Source organism: Petromyzon marinus, chromosome 58, assembly GCF_048934315.1.
Source record: "Petromyzon marinus isolate PM22_M1 ecotype Great Lakes invasive population chromosome 58, UKy_Petmar_22M1.pri1.0, whole genome shotgun sequence".
In the NCBI taxonomy this organism is placed as follows: domain Eukaryota; kingdom Metazoa; phylum Chordata; class Hyperoartia; order Petromyzontiformes; family Petromyzontidae; genus Petromyzon; species Petromyzon marinus.
In genome coordinates, this window is record NC_133724.1 from 1,042,448 (window position 1) to 1,063,986 (window position 21,539).

At 52.4% G+C, this 21,539-nt stretch overlaps 1 protein-coding gene and 1 long non-coding RNA gene across 4 annotated transcripts in view; one reads left to right on the forward strand and one right to left on the reverse strand.

The window, feature by feature from the left end:
• LOC116955202 (multidrug resistance-associated protein 1) overlaps window positions 1–11,366 on the reverse strand; it is a 98,542-nt gene extending 87,176 nt beyond the window's left edge. Inside the window, exons 1-3 of one of the 3 annotated variants that reach the window (XM_076052809.1) lie at window positions 9,331–11,366; window positions 7,937–8,184; window positions 6,761–6,882 (exon numbers count right to left, since the gene is read on the reverse strand). The gene's annotated coding sequence lies outside the window, so the exon portion shown is untranslated. Of the gene's footprint in view, window positions 1–6,760; window positions 6,883–7,936; window positions 8,365–9,330 lie in introns of those variants that run through there. The other 2 variants (XM_076052811.1, XM_076052810.1) reach the window with 2 other exon arrangements.
• Window positions 11,367–16,973: 5,607 nt separating this feature from the next.
• On the forward strand, window positions 16,974–19,214 carry LOC142905728 (uncharacterized). Its single transcript, XR_012929747.1, has 2 exons — window positions 16,974–17,127; window positions 19,004–19,214. It is a non-coding gene; the product is annotated as an uncharacterized LOC142905728 (long non-coding RNA).
• Window positions 19,215–21,539: the final 2,325 nt, after the last annotated feature.

Sequence of the window (21,539 nt, forward strand, 5' to 3'; positions counted from 1 at the left end):
ACACTATACACTACACTATACACTACACTATACACTACACACTACTATACACTATACACTACACTATACACTACACACTACTATACACTATACACTACACTATACACTACACTATACACTACACTATACACTACACTATACACTACACTATACACTACACTATACACTACACACTACTATACACTACACTATACACTACACTATACACTACACTATACACTACACTATACACTATACACTACACTATACACTATACACTACACTATACACTACTATACACTATACACTACACTATACACTACACTATACACTATACACTACACTATACACTACACTATACACTACACTATACACTACACTATACACTACACTATACACTACACACTACACCAGACGTGGTCAAAGTACGCCCCGTTGGGCTTTTTAATCCGGCCCGCCGAACTTGTCCAAACATTATTATTATTATTAAATTAAATTTCACCTTTCTCCGTGATGCCCCCATTTCCACATTATATGTCGCACTTTGACCGGGAGTGTGGTGATTGGTTTGGGCGCAGGCCTTAGATGCTTTCATGATGTTTGATCAGTCACGTTACGACACGTTTTTGAATTGTTCATGTTTGTGTAATTTGTTAAATTTCCTTGCAAATAAATGCTTTGCTACCTGTTAAAGGCCAAATCCTTTCATGTAATGATTTTTAGACGTCATTCAGATTAGTTCACTCAAACACTCCGTCCATCTGTTCCTGGCCCGGCCCCTCTGTCAAGTTTTAGAACCCATTGTGGCCCGCGAGTCAAAAAATGTGCCCACCCCTGAACTACACTATACACTACACTATCCTATACACTACACTATACACTACTACACTATACACTACCCTATACACTACACTATACACTACACTATATACTACACTATACTATACACTACACTATACACTACACTATACACTACCCTATGCACTACACTATACACTACACTATACACTACACTATATACTACACTATACACTACACTATATACTACACTACTATACACTACACTATACACTATATACTACACTATACACTACACTATATACTAAACTACACACTACACTACTATACACTACACTATACACTACACTATACACACTATACTAAACTACACACTACACTACTGTACACTACACTACTGTACACCCCGATGGGCTGTTGGCCGTTGTCACCACCACCACTAACACCACCACCACTACCACCACCACTACCACCACCACCACCACTAACACCACCACCACTACCACCACCACTAACACCACCACCACTACCACCACCACTAACACCACCACCACCACTACCACCACCACTAACACCACCACCACCAACACCACCACCACCACTAACACCACCACCACCACTACCACCACTACCACTACTACCACCACTAGCACTACCACCACCACCACTACCACCACCACCACTAACACCACCACCACCACTACCACCACTACCACCACTACCACCACCACTACCACTACTACCACTACCACCGCCACCACTAACACCACCACCACCACCACTACCACCACCACTACCACCACTACTACCACCACCACTACCACCACCACTAACACCACCACCACCACTACCACCACTACCACCACCACTACCACCACCACTACCACCACCACCACTACCACCACCACTACCACCACCACCACTACCACCACCACTACTACCACTACCACCACCACTACCATTACCACCACCACTACCACCACCACCACTACCACCACTACCACCACCACTACCACCACCACTACCACCACTACCACCACGACCACCACTACCACCACCACCAGTACCACCACCACCACTACCACCACCACTACCACCACCACCACCGCCACCACTAACACCACTACTACCACTACCACCACTACCACCACCACTACCACCACTAACACCACTACCACCACCACTAACACCACTACCACCACCACTACCACCACCACTAACACCACTACCACCACCACTAACACCACTAACACCACTACCACCACTACCACCACCACTACCACCACTACCACCACCACTAACACCACTACCACCATCACTAACACCACCACCACCACTAACACCACTACTACCACCATCACCACCACTACCACCACCACTACCACCGCCGTTCCATCCAGCGACGAATCTGAACGTTCTCGCCGTGTGCCCTCCCGACTTGAGTGACGCTCGCTCAACTTTAGTTTGTTGTTGTCGTCGTCTTAACAAACAAACAAACACGAACGTCGCGTTGAGTCTCGCGCCCCCCAAGACCCCACACGGGGTCGCCGCACGCCGCTCGCGTGCGGGACGTGGACACTCCCGTTGAGCCAACGTTGGGTGAACGTCGGGCCAACGTTGAGCCAACGTTGGGTGAACGTCGGGCCAAAATTGGATGGACGTTGGGTGACCGTTGGGTGAAAATTGGGTCAGCGTTGACTGAACGTTGAGCCAAAGTGGGTCAAGTTTCGGTCAACGTTGTGCCAACGTTGTGCCAACGTGGGGCCAACGTTGGATGAACGCTGGGTGAACGTTGGGCCAACGTTGGGTGAACGTTGGGTGAATGTTGGGCCAACGTTGGATGAACGTTGGGTGAATGTTGCGCCACACGTTGGGGGCAAGTGCTGTGAGTATCGGAACCCATGAAGGCCGGCACAAAGACAAAGGTCCCCCGTGTAGCCTCAACAGGCGGCATGAGCAAGTGCTGTTAGGGAGCAGCACCTTTTAAGGCAGGCACGGCACACAAACAAAGACAAAGCTGCCCCGTGTAGCCTTAACAGACTGTAGGGGCAAGTGCTGTTAGCGAGTAGCACCTGTGAAGGCCGGCACGGCACACGAGGGGGTGGGTGGCCAGGACCACGTCCGGCCGCCTTTGTCTCCCCAGTGGTGATGTTTACACACCCCCGCACTGGGTACTCATTTGCGGCTGAGTCGACCTAGGGAAGGCCCAGGACCGGTTCAAATAATCGTCACTGGTGTTGGCCGTGAGCGGGAATCGAACTCGGGTCGCCAGGTTCGTAGCGCAGCGTAGCGCTAACCACTACACTACCGCTCCCCACGCATGGCACAATAACACACACACAATACAACCACACACACACACTTACAATACAACCACACACACACTCACAACACAACCACACACACACACTCACAACACAACCACACACACACAACCACACACACACTCACAACACAACCACACACACACACTCACAACACAACCACACACTCACAATACAACCACACACACACAACCACACACTCACAATACACCCACACACACACTCACAATACAACCACACACACACAATACAACCACACACAAACACAACACAACCACACACTCACAATACAACCACACACACACAATACAACCACACACACACACAACACAACCACACACACAACACAACCACACACTCACACTCACAACACAACCACACACACACAACACAACCACACACTCACAACACAACCACACACTCACAATACAACCACACACTCACAACACAACCACACACTCACAACACAACCACACACACACACTAACAATACAACAACCACCATTCGCCACAAGTGGCGGTGACGTCACCACGACGCTTGTGCCAGGCCATGTGCACCTTGAGGCCACGTGAAGTGTCGAACGCCCGCGGGCAGAAGGTCACGGGGCAGACCCAGGTGCCACGGGTCGACTGACTGAGATGACTGGCTGATGCACCACCTGTGCCCCCTACTGTGCCAACCTGCTGTGCTTTAGCTACCCAGCGCTCCGCTCGTTGTTGTGAGCATCGCTCCTCCACCCTCCGTTGTTGTTGGAGGGCGACTGCCTCCAACTGCCCAGTAGCGTCCTTCACGAGCCTCCTCCACAGAGGCCGATCTTGACACCGCTGGTACCAGTTTATCGGCAAGTCCACTCAGCTCCACGTCCTCCTGTACCACATCACTCCATCTCTTCTCTAGCCCGTTCCGCGCCCGTTTAGCCCCCTCGATCCGGCCGAACAAAAGCTGTTTCGGCATGCGGTGGCTGGGCATGTGGGCTACATGACCCAGCCAACGCAGCCTTGCCTGCCGGAGGAGCTCACCGATGGGACCTTGCCCAGATCTTTTCAAGGATTTGTGAGCTCCTCACACAATCCAGTCTGGTTAAACCCAGAATGGATCGTAGGCAGGCCAGCCTAAATGTTCCTAACTGGCGAAGATGTTCCATTAGGGGGGGTCCACGTTTCGCAAGCGTAGAGAAGGGAGGGAATGACCGTGGCCGAGAAGACCTGAAGCTTAGTGCGGAGTGACAGACCAGGTAGCTTCTACACAGCCTTACGCAACCGATTAAAAGATATTGCCGCTTGACTGATTCACCCAGAACCACAAAAAAGACAAAGACCCCCCCATATAGCCTTAACAAACTGTAGGGGCAAGTGCTGTTAACGAGCACCTATGAAGGCCGGAACGGTACACGAGGGGTTGGGTGGCCAGCACCACGCCCGACCGCCTTTGTCTCCCTAGTGGCAATGTTTACACAACGCACCAGGTACTCATTTGAGGCTGAGTCGACCTAGGGGAGGCCCGGGACCGGTTCAGATAATCGTCACTGGTGTTGGCCGTGAGCGGGAATCGAACCCGGGTCGCCAGGTTCATAGCGCAGCGTAGCGCTAACCGCTACACTACCGCTCCCCACACCCAGAACCACACACCCACACTGACAGTCACCACACACTACACAACCACACATCACACACTAACAATAACAACCACACACACACACACACCCAGAACCACACACACACACTGACAACACCACACACTACGCAACCACACACAGAACTCCACACACAATAAAAACACAACTACATATCACACACACACACATCACACACACACACCACACACACACACCACACACACATCACACACACCACACACATCACACACACCACACACACATCACACACATCACACACACACATCACACACACACCACACACACATCACACACATATCACACACACACATCACATACACATCACACACACACACATCACACACAGGCACACCACACACCACACATCACACACCACACATCACACACCACACACACACAAACATCACACACACACAAACATCACACACACATCACACACACACATTACACACAACACACACACATCACACACCACACACACATCACACACACCACACACACACACATCACACACGCACCACACACACATCACACACACACATCACACACCACACACACATCACACACACACATCACACACACACATCACACACACACCACACACACACACCACACACACACCACACACACATCACACACACATCACACACACACCACACACACATCACACACACACCACACACACACCACACACACACCACACACACACATCACACACACACACCACACACACATCACACACACCACACACACATCACACACCACACACACGTCACACACACACCACACACACACACACATCACACACACACCACACACACATCACACAGACACATCACACACACATCACACACACCCCACAGACACACCACACACACACATCACACACACATCACACACACCACACACACACCACACACACATCACACACACACACCACACACACATCACACACACCACACACACATCACACACACACCACACACACACCACACACACATCACACACACATCACACACACACACCACACACACATCACACACATCACACACACACCACTCACACCACACACACACACCACACACACACATCACACACCACACACACACACCACACACCACACACACACACACCACACACACACCACACACCACACACACACACTGACCACACACACATCACACACACCACACACACACCACACACACACACCACACACACACGTCACACACCACACACACCACACACACACCACACACACACACCACACACACACCACACACATCACACACACACCACACACACACACACTGACCACACACACACCACACACACACCACACACATCACACACACACCACACACACACACCACACACACCACACACCACACACACACACACCACACACACACACATCACACACACACCACACACACACCACATACACACACACCACACACACACACCACACACACCACACACACACATCACACACACTGACCACACACACCACACACACACACACACCACACACACACACCACACACACCACACACACACACCACACACACACACCACACACACACCACACACACATCACACACACACCACACACACACCACACACACACCACACACACACATCACACACACACCACACACACATCACACACACCACACACACATCACACACCACACACACGTCACACACACACCACACACACACACACACCACACACACACACCACACACACATCACACACCACACACACGTCACACACACACCACACACACCACACACACCACACACATCACACACCACACACACACCACACACACCACACACACACACCACACACACACACCACACACACACACCACACACACCACACACACACACACATCACACACACCACACACACACACCAGACACACACACCACACACACACACCACACACACGTCACACACACACCACACACACACACACACACCACACACACACACCACACACACACACACACCACACGTGTCACCTCCACGTGGGCCGCCGCTGCGCGAGACCACAACCTCCTCCTGGCTCCTCCTGGCTCCTTCTCCTCCCTGGCTCCTTCTGATTCTGATCCTCCTCCTCCTCCCACTGTAGCTGAGCGCAGAGGCAGCAGCAGGAGGAGGAGGGGGAGGGGAGGGGGAGGAGGGAGAGGGGAGGAGGAGGGGGGGAGGAGGGGAGGGGGGGAGTGACTTCACGTCATCATCCCCGGGTCACCGCGCGTCCTGCTGCCCCTCCCCTTCCTCGCCCCATCATCTCGAACAGCCAGCACACAGACAAAGATCCCCCGTGTAGTCTCAACAGACTGTTGGGGCAAGTGCTGTAAGCGAGCATCACCTGTGAGACACGCACACAAAGATCCCCCGTGTAGCCTCAGCAGACTGTTGGGGCAATTGCTGTAAGCGAGCATCACCTATGAGACACGCACACAGACAAAGATCCCCCGTGTAGCCTCAACAGGCTGTAGGGGCAAGTGCTGTAAGCGAGCATCACCTGTGAGACACGCACACAGACAAAGATCCCCCGTGTAGTCTCAACAGACTGTTGGGGCAAGTGCTGTAAGCGAGCATCACCTGTGAGACACGCACACAGACAAAGGTCCCCCGTGTAGCCTCAGCAGACTGTTGGGGCAAGTGCTGTAAGCGAGCATCACCTATGAGACACACACACAAAGATCCCCCGTGTAGCCTCAACATACTGTTGGGGCAAGTGCTGTAAGCGAGCATCACCTATGAGACACGCACACAGACAAAGATCCCCCGTGTAGCCTCAGCAGACTGTTGGGGCAAGTGCTGTAAGCGAGCATCACCTATGAGACACGCACACAGACAAAGATCCCCCGTGTAGCCTCAGCAGACTGTTGGGGCAAGTGCTGTAAGCGAGCATCACCTGTGAGACACACACACAGACAAAGATCCCCCGTGTAGCCTCAACAGCCTGTTGGGGCAAGTGCTGTAAGCGAGCATCACCTGTGAGACATGCACACAGACAAAGATCCCCCGTGTAGCCTTAACAGACTGTTGGGGCAAGTGCTGTAGCGAGCATCCCATGTGAGACACAGATATTCACACCCCATCCGTGCTTAATCCACCAACCCTCGCTGCTGCCTCCACCGCAAGGGGCGCCACGGTGACTATGAGATGTTGACTACCTCGCCTGGTCTGCAGGAGGTCGTGGGTTCGATCCCGACCCTGCTGCTGCTGCTGTATATTTGGAGTCTGCGTCTCTCTCTCTCCCCGTGGTCGCGTCGATTATTTTTCTCCGGCTCCTGCGGCGTTTCCCCTCCGCACTCCGAATCAACATCGCGCGATTTGAGTCATCCAGCTGCTGCTGTACATTCCCACGTGGTGGTGATGAGGTCACTTCGTTGAGAGATCATCGTTGACAGTCGGGTGGCTTCTAAAAAGAAAAAAGAGTTACACAGTTCAGTAGGGGCCCAAGCGTGGTAAAAATAAAATAATAAAAGTGTCATGTTTAGTGTATTGTTGCGTTTAACTTCTGAACGATTGCAGAGCAACGTGGAAGGCCACCGAGCCAAACTGCACTTTCTCAGCTCCGCGTGCTGTCAGTGTTATCCCGGAGTCTCAAATTTCCCCGAGGCTTTCAGAATGCGCGGAGTACAGTGGCGCGCTGTTGGCACGCCGCGTTGTGCACAACGCTACTCAAGCAGCCTCACCGCTCCTGCGGTGGCGTCCACAACTGCAACGAGGTGCCAATTTGAGGCTGAGTCTACCTAGGGGTAGGGGGGCCCAGGACCGGACCAGGTAAATACGTCACTGGGATTTGGCGGTGGCCGCTGAGCGGGAACCGAATTCTCGCCGAGTTCGGAGCGTGGCGCGCTAACCACTGCGCCACCGCTCCCCCCCACGCCATCAACACGCAAACACGCACGCACATCAACACACAAACACGCACACACCATCAACACACACATCAACACACACACACAAACACACACACATCAACACACATTAACACAAAAACCACACACACCATCACCATACAAACACACACACATCATCAACAGACACACACATGAACACACATTCATCACACCATCAACACACAAACACACATTAACACATAACCACACCATCAACACAGAAACACACACATTAACACACAAACACATTCATCACACCATCAACACACACATCAACACACAAACACACACATCAACACACACACACACCACCAACACACATTAACACACAAAGACACACACAAACACATTAACACACAACCACACACACCATCAACACACAACCACACACATACCATCAACACACAAACACACACACACATTAACACACAACCACACACACATCAACACATAAACACACACATCAATACATAAACACACACATCAACACATAAACACACACATTAACACACACCATCAACACACAAACACACACATTAACACACACCATCAACACACAAACACACACACACCATTAACACACAAACACATTAACACACAAACACACACACATCAACACACAATCACATTCATCAAGTTGCATGTTCAGGAAGGGAACTCACATTCCGTGCATAACAACCCGTCCCGGACACACGGTACCCGTGTGTGTGTGTCTGTGTGTCTCTGTGTGTTGTGGGAGTGGTACTGGTGTGTGTGTGTCTCTGTGTGTCTCTGTGTGTTGTGGGGAGTGGTACTCGTGTGTCTGTGTGTCTCTGTGTGTTGTGGGAGTGGTACTGGTGTGTGTGTGTCTCTGTGTGTTGTGGGGAGTGGTACCCGCGTGTGAGTGTGTCTGTGTGTCTCTGTGTGTTGTGGGGAGTGGTACCCGCGTGTGTGTGTGTCTGTGTTGTGGGGAGTGGTACTGGTGTGTGTGTGTGTCTGTGTGTGTCTGTGTGTTGTGGGGAGTGGTACTGGTGTGTGTGTCTGTGTCTGTGTGTTGTGGGGAGTGGTACTGGTGTGTGTCTCTGTGTGTTGTGGGGAGTGGTACCCGCGTGTGTGTGTGTCTGTGTTGTGGGGAGTGGTACTGGTGTGTGTGTGTCTGTGTGTGTCTGTGTGTTGTGGGGAGTGGTACTGGTGTGTGTGTGTGTGTCTGTGTGTCTCTGTGTGTTGTGGGGAGTGGTACTGGTGTGTGTGTGTGTGTCTGTGTGTGTCTGTGTGTTGTGGGGAGTGGTACTGGTGTGTGTGTGTGTCTGTGTTGTGGGGAGTGGTACCCGCGTGTGTGTGTGTCTGTGTTTGTCTGTGTTGTGGGGAGTGGTACTGGTGTGTGTGTCTATGTGTCTCTGTGTGTTGTGGGGAGTGGTACTGGTGTGTGTGTGTGTCTGTGTGTGTCTGTGTGTTGTGGGGAGTGGTACTGGTGTGTGTGTGTCTGTGTTGTGGGGAGTGGTACCCGCGTGTGTGTGTGTCTGTGTTGTGGGGAGTGGTACTGGTGTGTGTGTGTGTCTCTGTGTGTCTGTGTGTTGTGGGGAGTGGTACTGGTGTGTCTGTGTGTGTCTGTGTTGTGGGTAGTGGTACTGGTGTGTGTGTGTCTGTGTTGTGGGGAGTGGTACTGTTGTGTGTGTGTGTCTATGTGTCTGTGTGTTGTGGGGAGTGGTACTGGTGTGTGTGTGTCTGTGTGTTGTGGGGAGTGGTACTGGTGTGTGTGTGTCTCTGTGTGTCTCTGTGTGTTGTGGGGAGTGGTACTCGTGTGTCTGTGTGTCTCTGTGTGTTGTGGGAGTGGTACTGGTGTGTGTGTGTCTCTGTGTGTTGTGGGGAGTGGTACCCGCGTGTGAGTGTGTCTGTGTGTCTCTGTGTGTTGTGGGGAGTGGTACCCGCGTGTGTGTGTCTGTGTTGTGGGGAGTGGTACTGGTGTCTGTGTGTGTCTGTGTTGTGGGTAGTGGTACTGGTGTGTGTGTGTCTGTGTTGTGGGGAGTGGTACTGTTGTGTGTGTGTGTCTATGTGTCTGTGTGTTGTGGGGAGTGGTACTGGTGTGTGTGTGTGTCTGTGTGTTGTGGGGAGTGGTACTGGTGTGTGTGTGTCTGTGTGTCTCTGTGTGTTGTGGCGAGTGGTACTGGTGTCTGTGTGTCTATGTGTCTGTGTTGTGGCGAGTGGTACTGGTGTGTCTGTGTCTATGTGTCTGTGTGTTGTGGGGAGTGGTACTGGTGTGTGTGTGTCTGTGTGTCTCTGTGTGTTGTGGGGAGTGGTACTGGTGTCTGTGTGTCTATGTGTCTGTGTTGTGGCGAGTGGTACTGGTGTGTGTCTCTGTGGGGAGTGGTACTGGTGTCTGTGTGTCTGTGTCTGTGTTGTGGCGAGTGGTACTGGTGTATGTGTGTCTCTGTGGGGAGTGGTACTGGTGTGTGTGTGTGTCTGTGTGTTGTGGGGAGTGGTACTGGTGTATGTGTGTCTGTATGCGTCTGTGGGGAGTGGTACACCGGACGTTATAGGTGAGCGCGCTGCCTCTCAAGGGGTTCTCTCTCTCTGTCGGTGCAAAACTGTTCAGAACACTGCTGCGGAGAATCCTTGGTCATGACAAAACACGAGTTGCATTCTGGGAGCTCGAGGTACAGCCCTGCAAACGCTTGCTCATGCCACTGCTGGATGAAGGGCCTCCACGTATCCGGCCCTACACCGCAGTTCCACCCTGTGCCCTCTCCCCCAAGTCGAGCCGGCCCGAGACCCCGGAGTCATCGAGCGGGCGAGCCGGCGTCGCGAGCCACCAGGGCCAGGCCCGGCACGGGCGCCGTGCGGCTCCCGACGCCGGCACGCGGTCCAGCGGCTCTGGGCAGTCCTCCTCCTCCTCCGCCTCCTCCTCCGCAAGGGGCTCGTGGCGGGTTCGCCACTGCGGACCCACAGAGCCGCTGCTACTGCTGCTGCCGAGGCAACTAATGAATCGCAGCAGTCCTGCGGACGCTTCATACGCTCATCGATGCTTTAATTCCTTGCGCCACGGATCTGTTCGTTACGTGGCGCAAGGAGTAAAGATGCCGGGGGCATTCTTTCGTTTCAAGATGCACCGAAGCAATTGGCTGGATAAATTATGAGCCATTCATTCATAAACGGCGCTCGTTTGCAAGCACGGCTATTGCTCATTATTAAGATTTGGGTGGGGGGGGCAAATAATGGAATGTTGTTGAGGTTCCGCTGTTTGATGGTCGTACCGGCAACTCACACAGCACGTGCAGCGAAACGTCAGACATCGCACCAAACACACGGTACAACCCGAGAACACATCGTAGTCTTAAATCCCGCAAAGTCAACGCAGTTTCGAAAAGTCCCTGCTCTATGTTAACTCGAAGCAATATAATTGTTCGACTGCAAGGTTACAGGCAAAGTAATTTTCTAATGTCGCCGTTCACGTGTGCGTGTATTCCTCCGTGAAGTTGTGATGGCAGATGAATGCAATGGCATCTAAAGGATCTCTTCCAGAGAAAGCAGACGGAGACAACGAATAAACATTCTCATCTTGGGAGGGGTAAAACCCCAGTTCGGTTTATTGATTGTGATCGCGACTTTTGGGCAGATATTAGTTCATAAACAACCCCCTTTGAATTGTTTTCAGAGTGGAGGTTTCAAACGCGCACGCCACAAATGATTCCCATGGTCGAGGACAATCACTCAAGCGTCGCCTCGTGAACACTGGGTAATTAAGTCGGTGAAAAGAAACTTTGTGCATTAATCACACCAACTGGTTAATAAATAAAAATGTTTACATTATGAGACCTCCTTTGCCAGTAACAAGATATAGTAATAGGTTTTACCCTTTTAACTGGCACAAAAACTGACACCTTTATTCAAGGCATCATGTTTGCAATAACCACAACAAAAGCAGTAAAAATGCAAACAACACCAATGGAGACTAGGCTCTAAGAAAAGCCGTCTCGGGTGTGGAAAAATCAAATTCAAGGACAGTGCCAATATTATTATCAGAGTTGTCTCTTTTGTTTGAATTTTGACTGCTTGTGTTGTGGTTATTGCAAATATGATGCCTTGAATAAAGGTGTCAGTGTTCGTGCCGGTTGAAAGGGTAAAACCTATTACTAAATAAAAATGTATAAAGTGAATATACGGCCCTCAGTCAATCCAATGGTGTACGACGAAGGTCTTCCTTGGCCGTTGTCTCTCATGAGGTTTCTATGATTATATGGCCACGCTTCACCATTCCGCTCAGTGTAGGTTGGTGAAGGCAGGCTCCAGGGCTTATTCAATATTTGAACAAGTCGCTGCCGACCTTCGCTGTAACCGGGGTTCAAACTCGGTTCCGCCAGGTTCATCGCGAAGTGCAAAACGCCACCCAGTGTCGGATTATCCTGGCAGCAAAAAAGGTATTGGAAACAAATATTACAATTTGTTTTATTTTACCAGGTAAGGGCCACCAAGCTACAGAGCTCTTTATTCAGAAGCGACCTGGCCACAAATGATGAGCCCAATGAAGTGGCTTTATATGTACAACTTTATAGCAGCCAAATCCTACAAACGCACGTTGGTTCCAAATGTGGAGGGGAAAACCGGAGGACCCTGAGGCAAAGTCACACGAACACGGGGAGAGAAACGCAAACTCGAAATATACAGGCATCGTCAGGGTCGGGATCGAACCCACGACCTCCTGCATATTAGGTGAGGGAGTTAACATATCACCACCAAGGCACCATCGTGGAAACAATGGAAACGTTAAATTAACTTTTCCATTGTTTCTCACTCAGCCACTCACCTCAGTGATGCACTCGCCACCACCACTACCACCGCTACCAACAACAACAACCGCCATTCGTCACTAATTGGCGGCGACGTCACCATGACGCTTGTGCCAGGCTATGTGCACCTTGAGGCCACGTGAAGTGTCGAACGCCAGCTTGCAGGAGGTCGCGGGACAGACCCAGGTGCCATGGGTTGACCGACCGAGAGAGTGGCTGATGCACCACCTGTGCCCCCTACTGTGCCAACCTGCTGTGCTTTAGCTACCCGGCGCTCCGCTCGTTGTTGTGAGCGTCGCTCCTCCTCCCTCTGCTGTGGGAGGGCGACTGCCTCCAACTGCCCAGGTAGCGTCCTTCACGAGCCTCCTCCACAGAGACCGATCTTGACACCGCTGGTACCAGTCATCGGCAAGTCCACTCAGCTCCACGTCCTCCTGTACCACATCACTCCATCTCTTCTCTAGCCCGTGCCACGCCCGTTTAGCCCCCTCGATCCGGCCGAACAAAAGCTGTTTGGGTATGCGGTGGCTGGGCATGCGGGCTACATGACCCAGCCAACGCAGCCTTGCCTGCCGGAGGAGCTCACCGATGGGACCTTGCCCAGATCTTTCAAAGATTTGTGAGCTCCTCACACAGTGCAGCCTGGTTAAACCCAGGATGGATCGTAGGCAGGCTAGCCTAAATGTTTCTAACCGGCGAAGATGTTCCATTAGGGGGGGGGTCCACGTTTCGCAAGCGTAGAGAAGGGAGGGAATGACCGTGGCCGAGAAGACCTGAAGCTTACCGCCACCGTCTTTTAGTCCGTGGACGCTCCGTGCTGCTGGCGGATGTGCAGGAAGCCGGGCGGAGGATGGCAGCTAGGAGGGGGTGAGGGGGAAGACGCACATAACAACAACAACAACCGCCATTTGCCACCAAGTTCTGGTGACGTCACCACGGCGCTTGTGCCAGGCTAGGTGCACCACGTTGAGGCCACGTGAAGTGTTGAACGCCCGCCGGCAGGAGGTCACGGGACAGACCCAGCAGGTGCCACGGGTCGACCGACTGAGATGAGTGGCCGATGCACGACCACCTGCATACCCCCTTATTGTGTCAACTCGCTGCGTTTTAACCGCACAGCGCGCCGCTCATTGTTGTGAGCGTCCCTCCTCTGCCCTCCGTCACTGCCGGAGGGCGACTACCTCCAGCTGCCCAGTAGCCTCACGGTGCACCTAGCCTGGCACTGCACAACAGCGTCCTTCACGAGCCTCCTCCAAAGAGGCCAATCTTGACACGGCCGGTACTTCCCGTCAGCAAGTCCACTCAGCTCCACGTCCTCTCGTAACCACGTCGCTCCGTCTAACCCGTGTCACCCACTCAATCGCTTCTCTACCGTATCACTCACCCATCAATTCTCTAGCTCGTGTCACTCACTCACCCACTTACCCACCTCTTCTCCAGCCCGTGCCGCGCCCGTTAAGCCCCGTCTATCCGGCCGAACGAAATCTGCTTGGGCATGCAAGCTAAACGACCCAGCTATGCAAAGTCAAAGATTCCCCGTGTAGCCTTCAGACTGTTGGGGCAAGTGCTGTTAGAGTAGCAGCTACACACACACCTCCATCACCAACCTCACCCTCCTGTGCTGCTGCCCGATTTCCCAGCGGCCAAGTTGCTGCCTGCCGCAGCCTGCACCACCGCCTCCCAGAGTGGGGTGCAGCTCATCGTCGATGTGGGTGCAGGAGCTCCACCACGTGGTGCAGCTCATCGTCGAAGAGGGTCCAGGAGCTCCACCACGTGGGGCAGCTCATCGTCGAAGTGGGTGCAGGAGCTCCACCACGTGGTGCAGCTCATCGTCGAAGAGGGTCCAGGAGCTCCACCACGTGGGGCAGCTCATCGTCGAAGTGGGTGCAGGAGCTCCACCACGTGGTGCAGCTCATCGTCGAAGGGGGTCCAGGAGCTCCACCACGTGGTGCAGCTCATCGTCGAAGAGGGTCCAGGAGCTCCACCACGTGGTGCAGCCCATCGTTGAAGTGGGTGCAGGAGCTCCACCACGTGGTGCAGCTCATCGTCGAAGTGGGTGCAGGAGCTCCACCACGTGGTGCAGCTCATCGTCGAAGTGGGTCCAGGAGCTCCACCACGTGGTGCAGCTCATCGTCGAAGAGGGTCCAGGAGCTCCACCACGTGGTGCAGCTCATCGTCGAAGAGGGTCCAGGAGCTCCACCACGTGGTGCAGCTCATCGTCGAAGTGGGTGCAGGAGCTCCACCACGTGGTGCAGCTCATCGTCGAAGTGGGTGCAGGAACTCCACCACGTGGTGCAGCTCATCGTCGAAGTGGGTGCAGGAGCTCCACCACGTGCCGTCGCCACGACGTTCCAGCCCCAGGGCCTTGCAGCAGGAGGCGCGGAGCGTTTTCCACTGGCCCAGAACCTGTGACACCTGCGATGGGAGTGGATCTTTGTGTTCATAGGTGCTGCTACTCGCTCCTTACAGCACTTGCTCCTACAGCCCCTCAAGGCTATATGGAGCATCTTTGTATGTTCATAGGTGCTGCTACTCGCTCCTTACAGCACTTGCTCCTACAGCCCCGTAAGGCTGTATGGAGCATCTTTGTGTGTTCATAGGTGCTGCTACTCGCTACTAACAGCACTTGCCCCAGGAGTGCGTCAAGGCTACACGGTAGGGGATCTCTGTAGCAACGTGTAGAGGGTACACGGGGTGGTACAGGTGACCAGGTACCGAGTAGTGGAGACCCCGATGTCACACGTGACGCGAGAGGCGCGCACACGGCGCCATCTTCCGGTCCAGGCGGTTGCTGAAAACTCCTTTGAAGTGTGTGGACACAGCCTCGTGTAGAGCCACAACTACTACTACACAGCCTCGTGTAGAGCCATTACTACTACTACACAGCCTCGTGTAGAGCCATTACTAATACTACTACACAGCCTCGTGTAGAGCCACAACTACTACTACACAGCCTCGTGTAGAGCCATTACTACTACTACACAGCCTCGTGTAGAGCCATTACTACTACACAGCCTCGTGTAGAGCCACAACTACTACTACACAGCCTCGTGTAGAGCCATTACTACTACTACTACACAGCCTCGTGTAGAGCCATTATTACTACACAGCCTCGTGTAGAGCCACAACTACTACTACACAGCCTCGTGTAGAGCCATTACTACTACTACTACACAGCCTCGTGTAGAGCCATTACTACTACACAGCCTCGTGTAGAGCCATTACTATTACTACTCAGCCTCGTGTAGAGCCATTACTACTACTACACCACAGCCTCGTGTAGAGTCATTACTACTACTACTACACAACCTCGTGTAGAGCCATTACTACTACACAGCCTCGTGTAGAGCCATTACTAATACTACACAACCTCGTGTAGAGCCATTACTACTACTACACAGCCTCATAGCCTCGCCACTCCAGCTTCACGTGGAGAGTGGGTGGGTGGGTGACACAGTGGGTGGGTGAGTGGGTAAATAGGTGAGTCTCATGCTAAGTGGCTGATTACTGAGCTATTTAATAATTGCAAACACCCCCCCCCCCCCGCCTCTGATCTCAAATCCTGATCAGGTTCAACAACGATGACGTCATCCTGCACTATTTAAGACCGGGAGCAGGTGGATGACTTCACTATTCTGGCAAATCGCCCGCAGATGCTGGATGCAATGTCAAGCGAAACGGCGTACTTCTCAAAGTGTAAGTGTTGTGGATCCATGCTTCAACACACCGGTGGGCTAAAGTAGTGAACTATTTTGTCTATTGTCAACGTGACACATTTTTTACTGATTAGCCGTGTCGGGTGGTGGAGGGTTGTGACACATAAATAACTCGATCTCACCCAAGAACCTTTATTATAAATAATACTGGTTGCGAAGGCCTACGTGTCAAACTGGTACCCGTGTGTGTGTGTCTGTCTTGGAGGCTGACTGAAACTGAATTTCTGGTTTCGGCCGAAACTGAAACCAGACCGAAAGTTAAAAAGTAACTTTCGGTGGAAGCCGAAAGTTGAACTTAACTTTCGACCAAGACCGAAACACAATGGAATGAAACCGAAGTTACCGAACAGAAGATTTATGAAATACGAGCTTTGCTACCGGGACTTGGATTCACCACGGCCGGCCGCCTTTGTCTCCCCAGTGGCGATGTTGGCACACCACACCACTTACTCGTTTGAGGCTGAGTCGACCTAGGGGAGGCCCAGGACCAGTTCAAATAATCGTCACCGGCAGTGAGCGGGAATCAAACTCGGCCCGCCGGGTTCATAGCGCAGCGCGTGAATCGTTATGCAGTTGGGCTCGCCTTCCCATCAACCGGGGGCGAGGAATGGTGGTCGTGGTTACTTATGCTTTGCCTGCAGGGATGCAGGCAAAGCCATTGAGTCAGATGCCTTCTATGACCTCCTGTTACAGGTGCTGGCTAAAGTGGCCCCTCGGGATAGAGTCATCTTGTTGGGTGACTTCAATGCCCGAGTTGGTCATGATGCTGGCACCTGGTATGGAGTGATTGGAGGGCATGGGCCAGATCAGCTCAATAACAACGGTAGGAGGCTACTAGATTTTTGTGCAGCCCATGGGCTTGTAATTACCAACACACTGTTCCGGCATCGGCGCATCCACACAACATCATGGATGCATGCCGGGTCCAAGCAAGAACATCTGCTGGACTACATAGTGACGGACCAGCGGATGCGAGCCCATGTCCTTGACACCAGGACCTACCGTGGAGCTGATCTGCCCTCTGACCTACGTGACTTTACCCAATAGAACCAAAGATTATGGATCCTAGCAGTCACGAAAGCTTTAAATCTAGAAGCTTTTGTTCGACCGGATCGAGGGGGCTAAACGGGCGCGGCACGGGCTAGAAAAGAGATGGAGTGATGTGGTACAGGAGGACGTGGAGCTGAGTGGACTTGCCGATGACTGGTACCAGCGGTGTCAAGATCGGCCTCTGTGGAGGAGGCTCGTGAAGGACGCTACTGGGCAGTTGGAGGCAGTCGCCCTCCAACAACAACGGAGGGCGGAGGAGCGACGCTCACAACAACGAACGGAGCGCCGGGTGGCTGAAGCACAGCAAGTTGGCACAGTAGGGGGCACAGGTGGTGCATCAGCCAGTCATCTCAGTCAGTCGACCCGTGGCACCTGGGTCTGCCCCGTGACCTCCTGCCAGCGGGCGTTCGACACTTCACGTGGCCTCAGGATGCACATAGCCTGGCACAAGCGTCGTGGTGACGTCACCGCCACTTAGTGGCGAATGGTGGTTGTTGTTGTGTACATGTGTGTGGCGGTTAGCGCGCTGCACTATGAACCTGGCGACACCGGTTCGATTCCTGCTCACGCCAACACCCAGTGACGATTATTCTGAACCGGTCCTGGGCCTCCCCTAGGTCGACTCGGCCTCAAATGAGTACCTGGTGCGGTGTGTAGTAAACATCGCCACTGGAGAGTCAAAGGCGGCCGGGCGTGGTGCTGACTACCCACCCCCTTGTGTGCCGTGCCGGCCTTCATAGGTGCTCGCTAACAGCACTTGCCCCTACAGTCTGTTAAGGCTATAGGGCAATCTTTGTCTCTGCCAGGCACGGGCTAGAGAAGAGATGGAGTGATGTGGTACAGGAGGACGTGGAGCTGAGTGGACTTGCCGATGACTGGTACCAGCGGTGTCAAGATCGGCCTCTGTGGAGGAGGCTCGTGAAGGACGCCGCCGCCTGCCACCTGCCGCCTGCGTTTATGGATTTTGTTGTTGTCATTCTGTCTCTCACTGTTCAAATAAACCTACCATTAAAATTATAGACTGATCATTTCTTTGTCAGTGGGCAAACGTACAAAATCAGCAGGGGATCACATTTTTTTTCCCTCACTGTAGAGCGAGGTCTGTGTTGACGTAGAGTGAGGACTTTGTTGACGTAGAGTGAGGACTGTGTTGACGTAGAGTGAGGACTGTGTTGACGTAGAGTGAGGACTTTGTTGACGTAGAGTGAGGACTTTGTTGACGTAGAGTGAGGACTTTGTTGACGTATAGTGAGGACTTTGTTGACGTAGAGTGAGGACTTTGTTGACGTAGAGTGAGGACTTTGTTGACGTAGAGTGAGGACTTTGTTGACGTAGAGTGAGGACTGTGTTGACGTAGAGTGAGGACTGTGTTGACGTAGAGTGAGGACTTTGTTGACGTAGAGTGAGGACTGTGTTGACGTAGATTGAGGTCTGTGTTGACGTAGAGTGAGGTCTTTGTTGACGTAGAGTGAGGTCTGTGTTGACGTAGAGTGAGGACTTTGTTGACGTAGAGTGAGGACTGTGTTGACGTAGAGTGAGGACTTTGTTGACGTAGAGTGAGGACTGTGTTGACGTAGAGTGAGGACTGTGATGACGTAGAGTGAGGACTTTGTTGACGTAGAGTGAGGACTTTGTTGACGTAGAGTGAGGACTTTGTTGACGTAGAGTGAGGTCTGTGTTGACGTAGAGTGAGATCTTTGTTGACGTAGAGTGAGGTCTGTGTTGACGTAGAGTGAGGTCTGTGTTGACGTAGAGTGAGGACTTTGTTGACGTAGAGTGAGGACTTTGTTGACGTAGAGTGAGGTCTTTATTGACATAGCCAGTATAGCTCAAGTGGGCCGTAGCAGGCAAAAAAAATCATCCTTTTTTTCAACAATTGGCGCAGTGTCAGAAGAGGTGGTGCATCTGGCAGTCAACTCATTGGAGCCTGCTAGGTTTGCCCCGTGACCTTCTGCCAGCGGCCGTTCGACACTTCACGTGGCCTCAAGGTGCACGTGGCCTGGCACAAGCGTCGTGGTGACGTCACCGCCACTTAGTGTTGTTGTTGTGTTGTGTGTGTAGCGGTTAGTGCGCTGCGCTATGATCCTGGCGACCCGGGTTCGATTCCCGCTCACGGCCAACACCCAGTGACGATTATCTGAACCGGTCCCTGGGCCTCCCCAAGGTCGACTCGGCCTCAATGAGTGAGTGCGACGTGTAAGCATTGTTACTGGGGAGACAAAGGCGGCCGGGCGTGATGCTGGCCACCCAGCCCCTCGTGTGCCGTTCCGACCTTCATAGGTGCCGCTACTCGCTAACAGCACTTGCCCCTACAGTCTGTTAGAGGCTACACGGGGGATCTTTGCCCCAACCCCCCCCCCCCCCATGCTGCCCGTGTTGGCACAGCAGGGGGGCACGGCTGGTGTGCATCTGCCGGTCATCTCCAGTCGGTGCCAACCCGTGGCGACCACGTGGGGCTGTCCCGTGGCCTCCTCCCGAGTCCGTCGTGCGTGGCTGCATCGCCGCCTGGTGGCCACGCGTGGCATGTGGAGGTTGACGAAAATTGGCGCTCATCTCGTCATTCGCATCCCCGTCTCTCCAACGCGGAAACTAAAGACAAAGATTCCTTCACCACCCCCATCATTTTTTTAGGCGGCGTTCATTCAAGACGGAGCAAACAACAACGACAACAACACTGTGGACCGGTTTTGACGCGCAGGGCACCATCAAGAGAGGCGATGGCGAAATGAATCAGTTTCAGTTCAGTTTACTTTGGTATAGCCCTGTGAGACATTCGGCTCTTGAATCGGGTGCAACCACAACAAACAAAAACACGAACAAGAAAAACATCTTGAAGTGACTATGTGACTCTGCAAACAGAAAAGCCATGGGAAAAAAACAGCAAAAATATTCCTGAAAAAAGCACCGTACACCAACGCTGTGTGCAAAAAATCCCAGTGGGATGCAAGTCAAACAACAACAACAACCACAAAAACTTAGATTAAGGCCATCAGTCTAACTCCGTGCTACAACAAAACAAACATGTCCAAACCAAAAAAAGTTTTCCAAATCACCAAAAAATAAAGCCATAATTGATCAATGAGTGGTGGTGGTGATGATGGTGATGGAGATGATGATGATGATGGAGACCCCTGACGGGATGACAGCCACAGGTGGGGGTCATGGGGGGGGGTTAGAACTAAGTGAAGTTGGTGCGGGCCCTGTAGCATGTTGTTCTAAAGGGGCCCGAAATGAAAATAATAAATACGTAAATATTAAAACACACTTTTTTTAAAAACTTGCACAGTAAAGTAATTGTATTTTTTCATTTACTACACAGCCAGATAATAATGCGACAAATCG